Raw genomic sequence first — 7,390 nt, 5'->3', positions numbered from 1 at the left:
AAAAGGAACCTCTGAAACTTCAAAGAGACATTTCTCAATCTTGGCATAAAAGGAGTTCTGTCTTAATTTTTTCAAGACATATTTCACATGTTCTCTGTGTTCCGACAAATTAGGTGAAAAAATGAGTATATCGTCTAAGTAGACGAGAACAAACCGCCCGAGGACTTCTCTGAAGACCTCATTGATGAGCTCTTGGAAGACGGGTGCATTGCACAACCCGAAGGGCATGACACAATACTCGTAGTGCCCGTCAGGCGTGTTGAACGCCGTGTTCCACTCGTCACCCTCCCTTATGCGGATCAGGTGGTATGCCCTTCGGAGGTCGAGTTTGGTAAAAACACTAGCATCGGTAATCTGAGCGAATAAATCATCAATCAGGAGAAGAGGGTAACGATTCTTTACCGTGATCTTGTTCAGACCTCTGTAGTCTATACATGGCCGCAGGCCACCGTCCTTTTTCTGTACGAAAAAAACCTGCCCCGGCCGGGGACCTAGAAGGATGGATGAAGCCTTTGGCCAAGTTTTCTTTGATGTATTCCTGCATGGAAAGCTTTTCAGGCCCGGAAAGATTATATAAATGGGCCCTAGGGGGCATACAACCTGATCTCAACTCAATAGGACAGTCAAAAGCCCGAAGAGGAGGAAGCTTGTCTGCTGCCTTAGGGCAAAACACATCAGCAAAGTCAGAGTACTGAGTAGGCAATCCCTCCACTTGTACCTTGGTAGCGCATATCGTGACTTTCTCCAAACAGTGATGATGACAATAGGGGGACCACGATAACAACTGTCTGGAACCCCAGTCAATCTGAGGGGAGTGCTTCTGAAGCCACGGCATGCCAAGGATCACAGTGGAGGTAGCCAACTTAATGACCAGAAATCATATTTGTTCTTTATGCAGAACCCCAATCTGACATAACAATACAGGAGTCTGAGAGAGAGATCGCTTCCCCTGCAGTGGTGAATCGTCCACTGCAGCGACAACGAGCTGAGGTTCCAAAGACGTGAGAGGGAAACCAAACTTTACTGCAAAATCATAATCCATAAAATTGGCCGCAGAGCCCGAGTCTATAAAGGCCTGAGTGGTCTGAACCTGATCTTCCCATGTAAGAGAACATGGGAGAAGTAGGCGACTATCCCTTACTGATGAACCTGGATCGCCTAGAGTGACACTGCCGACTATCACTGAACGGTATAACTTCTCTGCCTCTGCACAATGTACCCGTTTCTCATCTTTCTTCCCCTTCGTGAATCTAGTCTGAGCAACTTGCATCGGCTCCTCCTGAGGAGGGGGAGAAGCATGGCAAGTCTTAACGGAAGATCTATCTGGTACTTTACTGCAAATCTGCTTGTGGTATCGGACTCGCCGATCAATCTCAATGGCTAAAGAAATTGCCTCATCCATAGTCCTGGGCTCTGGATGACCAAGCATTAACTCAGCAACTGCATCAGATAACCCCGATAAAAAACAGTCGAGCAAAGCATACTGCCCCCATCTAGTTGATACTGCCCATCTTCTAAACTCTGCGGCGTAAGTTTAAACAGTATTATGCCCCTGTCTGAGGGTCTTAAGTTTCCTTTCTGCTGTTATAGCTAAATCGGGATCATCATATATAACAGCCATTGCTTTAAAAAATTCCTGAACAGATTCTAAGGATTCATGGTTATCCGGGAGACTGTAGGCCCAAGACTGCGAATCTCCAGACAGTAATGTTTAATAAATACAACTCTCTGACTCTCAGAGCCTGATGAAGCAGGACATAACTCAAAGTATGATAGGCACCGATTTTTAAAATTCCGAAAATCGGCTCTATGTCCAGAGAACCTTTCCGGGAGAGGCAGTCTGGGCTCCAAAACTAGAGGGGATAACACTGATGCATCTGGTGCTTGAATGATGCGCACCTCCTCAGATAATTGACTAATCTGAGTCTGTTGGGTGTTAACCGTAAGAGTCAATTGGTTAACAGCCGAGATTAAAATCTCAACATGATTGCACACTGTATCCATTGACATTTTCTGTTCTACTGTTCTGTAACGATTGGTGTAGCAACACAGATGTCTGATTATGTGTGATCTGCAGAATCACCAATAATACAGACGCTATACCTAATTATGTGGTGATCTGCAGTATCACCAATAATACAAGTATAGCTGGCAGAATACAAAGTATGTAGTGCTTGGTGCAACAGTAACAGAATAGTTTAGCTAGACCTCACCAGAGGAGCTGGTGGGCACTATTGGTACACAGTAACTGAATAGTTTGACAAAACCTCACCAGAGGAGCTGGTGGGTACTATTAGAACACAGTAACTAAATAGTTTGACAAAACCTCACCAGAGGAGCCGGTGGGTACTATTAGAAGAGCACCTCACCAGTGACAAGGGCTCACTGGTGAGTAGAAAAGTCAGACAGGCTAGGATCAGTAACAAGCGAGCAGGTACAGTACAGAATCGGCAGGCAAGAGAGTAGTAAGATCTCAGGCAGGGTTCAGCAACAGAGTCAGATGGGCAGAAGTACAGAAACGATAAGCAAGAGCAGAGTCAGAGGGTAGCCAGAGTCATACACAGAATATCAAAATACAGTAATACAATAATCCTAGTCTTGTGTGAAATCCCTGGTTTCCTCCCAGATCAAAGCACACCGGATACTATCTAAGGTCTAAACGCTAACACGTGAGTATTCGCAACAGCAGACAAGTTGCGAGTGAACAGTGAAAGCTTTTGAAGCAAAGGAGGCCCCACGGCTGCGCCCACAATGATCAGCCAATCCGGAGCGCCATGAGTCTCCTCTGACATCAGCCGACCGGCCGGTCCTATCTCCGCATAAAGTTCCTATCTCCGTGCGCACCCGCGCGATACGGCAACCCTACGTGCAATAGACAAACCCGTCCTCGATGTACAAGACGCCAGAGGCACGGGCGAAGTCCCTGAGCAGGAAGGCAAGGCGGCTGCGGAGACACCCTGCGTGCCCGCAGCCGCAATTTCCGCAGATGTTACAGATAGCAGTTTTTGCCCACTGTTGATGGTCATCTAGCTTTTTTTTAGTAAAATTTGGTGGGGGCTAGCATCCATCAGGCCCCTAGACTCTCTCCATGCCCTAGGCAACTGCCTATCATTGCCTTGTGGATTGTCCGACTCTGAATAAAACTGTTAAACGTGTGGTGTGAATCCGACTACTGTCTGGAAGGTATGTTCAAGAGCAATTTAGACTAGTCAGAAAGTTCCTCCTGGTGTCCAAATACCACTGTAGTCTAGTGCACCAGGTCTACTCTGCAGCAGTCTCAGGTTCCTTTTCATCTCAGCAGGATGTGGCAAGCCAGCACCTCTTTGGCCTTGTGCACACATCCAATTATCATTGGATTTCACCACCCCCTTGTAGCATGATGGACAACGGATTTTTAATACTATTGACAGATTGTGTAAGTAAGCTCTCATACTACATGGAAGGGGTAAAATTGGCCAATCATTGGCCAATCAAAATTAAATGTGTGTACCAGGCTTTATTCATGAAGCATAATGCCGTGATCTTACTTCAGGGGTATTACTGAAGAAGATATCTTATATCCCACTAAATCTTCCCCAGACTACCTGCGACATGATCCATGGCCCAGTGCAGTTCATGTTCAAATTCCTTAACCTGTTTATATTATTATTATTTTTAATTATAGAGCACCAACATCTTCCATAGTGCTGTACAACATACAAAACAGACAACAATGGGGATCATAGATACATGAGTAGTTCCATATACTGTACAATCAGGACAACCATTGACACAAGTACAGATACATACAATTGATGTGTAGATTGTAAAAACATCACCAACACTGATAGATGTTCATTTGATAAAATGCATAAAAACAGGAGACAAAAGGGGTAGGTCTCTGCTCTTGTGAGCTTACAATCTAGAGAGTAGTGAGGTGGAGACACTAGGGGAGTAGACAGAGGGGTTAGCTGATGAGGCAGTGAGCTTTAAATTCTAGATATAGCAATTTATAAGCTTGTCTGAATAGGTGTGTCTTGAGGGTACATTTGAAAATGTCCAGTTTTCCACAAGATACTCAGCTATTCATGGAAGTAGAGAAGCTTCACATTTTTCTGCAAGAAACAATCATCAAGCCACTTCTATCTACTATCATTAGATTCATTTGCTATGAGCAGCTACAAACATATCTCCGACCTCCCCTTTATGAGTAAAGTTACTGAAATTCTGTCGTTCGCCAACTTGGAGACAGGCTCCCGGAAAACAACATGTTTGACCCTCTACAGTCTGGCTTTCTAGAAACAGCACAGCTGTGAAACAGCCCTCGTCCAGATCTGCAATTATCAGCTCACGGCCAGAGACAGAGGTAAGTGTTCCATCCTGATTCTGCTTGATCTCTAGTGGATTCCTGTACAATTGGTCATGAAATATTGCTTTAAAGGCTGCAGGAGTTCTGTGGCATTGATAGTGTAGTTCTCCAGTGTTTCAACTCTTTTTGGGCTGGCAGATCACCTAGGGCATCCTTGGAATCTTTCCCATTCAATCCTGTACTTCTAAAACTTAAAACGTTCTCCTTTGTTTTTCGCCATATACATACTACCACTTGGAAAAGTCATCCAAAAACACAATCTTAAAGAGACTCTGAAGCCACTTAAAAAATGGGTTTTTACCTTTTATTTAGGTTAAGCATGTTTGCCCCTGCTAAAACACCACTTTCTTGTGGCAGAACGAGGGTTTTTTACCCCCCAAATCCCCTGGGGAACATTGTGGGGCTCCTTCCGAATAGAGTCAGAGCTTTGGGCTGTAGCTCTACCTCCATGCGTGTCAAACGGCGCTGATCGCTGCCTCTCACCGCACCTCTCAGTCTTCTTTCACTAAGAGGGGTGGGGAGAGGTGGAGATCCGCAGGCAGATTGACGTGAATGGAGGCAGAGCTACAGCCCAAAGGTTTGCCTCCCCGGGCAGCAAAATCCACAACAAGGAAAGTCGTGGATTTTTTGCCCTAGGATTTGGGGGGTAAAAAACCTTAGTTCTGCCGCGGGATAGCGGCGTTTTAGCAGGGGCAAACATGCTTAACCCAAATAAAAGTTAAAACCCATTTTTTAAGTGGCTTCAGAGTCTCTTTAACTTACCATTTCTATGCTGATGACACTCAGCTATATGTTTCAATCAAACATGGCATGATTCTACTCCAAAAATTAAAAACTTGCATAGTTGTGCTTCGGGAGTGTATGAAAGACTTCTGGCTTAAACTAAATGCTAATAAAAAATTAGGTTCTTGTCAGTGGAGGTTAGCAAAGCAGCACCACTGAGGATAGAGAGCTCAGACCTAAATACCTCTGACTTTGTTTATTTCTTGGGTGTACTAAATGATGGGGAATTACATTCTAGGAATTAAGTCTCAGCTGTTGTGAAATATTGTTTTTTCATCTAAGGAACATTGCAAAAATGAAGCACCTCATACTTCCGGGGGATCTTTTAGCCCTAGTTCACAACTTCATTAAATTAAAATTGCACCATAGCAATGCCCTCTTTACAGGCCTTCCAAATAAAGTCATGAACCACCTGCAGTTAGTACAGAATGCTGCTGTAAAGCTGCTAACAAACAAACCCCACCATCCCACATAACACCCATCCTTTGCTTACTCCACTGGTCACCCAATAAATAGAGAATCATTTTCAATATTGGCTTACTAACATTAAATCTGTACACAATTTATGCCCTGGATATGTGAAGGTTTTATCTCAACAGCATCACGCATCCCAAAACCTTAGATTAAGTCTCAAAATGTTTGGTACCAAAGCCGTCTGACATGCTACCATTTGGAACTCTTTAAAGGGACTCCGAGCACCTCTCATGGGTATGCCTTTAAGCCAGAAAACTTTCAACAAATTTTGTGCTATGACCCCTCTGGAGAAGCCTCTTGCAATGGCCATGCATGTCACTTCCTCTTCCTGCTTCATTCAGAGATGCACTTCTCTAACAGAGAAGACAGGGGTGACCTGGAAGTTATAACATAGCCAAGATGGCAGCCGCGGTTTTTAAATTGAAATTGAATGAAAACTCTTTCGTGTTGAACGGCGATTCACTCATCAAATGAAAGAGGAGAGCACAAGCTACAGAAAGGTATGCATCTTTAAGTACTTTGCAGTACTAGTCGGAGTCTCTTTAAAGGCATACCCATGAGAGGTGCTCGGAGTCCCTTGAACGCACTCAATCAAGATTGCTCCATTTAAAGATGCATTTAAAACCAAAATGAATAACCACCTGTTTATTCTGGCATTAATGAACATTGAACACACAAATGTTTGCTCTGTAACTATTTCTTGATCTGTAATATATCTGTGCATTGTGAGTCCTATGGGAGAAAAGTGCTTTACAACTGTTGTTGTACTTCTAACAGTAACAGAAATTATCACACCAGTAGTGTAGAACAGATCTCAAACTGAGATGTCATGGTACCAGACCTACATGCAAGATAATGATTTAACTGCAGATCCCCACTGGATAAAGATATTCACATATGCCTGGTAATGGAATCACACCTACCATATTTTACACTGTATAAGACGCACTTTTTCTCCCCAAAAAATGGGAAGAAAAAGTCCCTGCGTCTTATATGGCAAAGGCAGGGAATTCCCAACTTGAGAACGCCTGCCGATATTAACCGCTGACACGCCGCCATTGGGGATTCCCTGCCTGTGTCCCTGCTGTGCCTGGCTTCCTCTCATGTGCCACAGCTGTCCCCATCTAATCACTTCCTGCCCCCCTCCATTCGTGCATCTCCCCCAGTCCCCCCCTCGCATGTCTCGCTATCCCCATTGTATACATTTCCCCCAGTGTCAGCAGCAGCAGCGGCAGCTTACACCATCCATGCCGCCGCGAGAACTGCAGACACCCGGCTTCTCCATCTGTTCCCTTTACTTCGTGGCTTGTACTGATTGCGTCATCAGTAGCCAAAAAGTAGAGGAAACAGATGGAGAAGGCAGGTGTCTGCAGTCCTCGCGGCGGCATGGATGGTGTAAGCTGCCGCTGATGCTGCTGACACTGGGGGAAATGTATACAATGGGGATAGTGAGACACGCGGGGGTGGGGACCGGGGGAGATGCACGCATGGCAGGTGGCAGGAAGTGATTAGATGGGGATAGATGTGGCATGCGGGGGTGGGGGGCACAGAATGACACATGGGAAGACACCATTTGGGGGATAACATGTACAAGATGCCCCTAGAATATGGACACACCAGGTTAAGTATATATATTTTTTTCCTTGGTTTTTGCCCTCTAAACCTGGGTGCGTCTTATATTCCGGAGTATCTTATATGGCACAAAATACGGTACGTAGATCTTGACCACTGATGAAATGATCTACTAATATCTTGTGTATTTGTAGTGCACCAAGTGGAAGGCAG

Source organism: Hyperolius riggenbachi, chromosome 1 (assembly GCF_040937935.1).
Source record: "Hyperolius riggenbachi isolate aHypRig1 chromosome 1, aHypRig1.pri, whole genome shotgun sequence".
NCBI lineage: Eukaryota > Metazoa > Chordata > Amphibia > Anura > Hyperoliidae > Hyperolius > Hyperolius riggenbachi.
Note: the sequence above shows the minus strand (reverse complement) of the source record.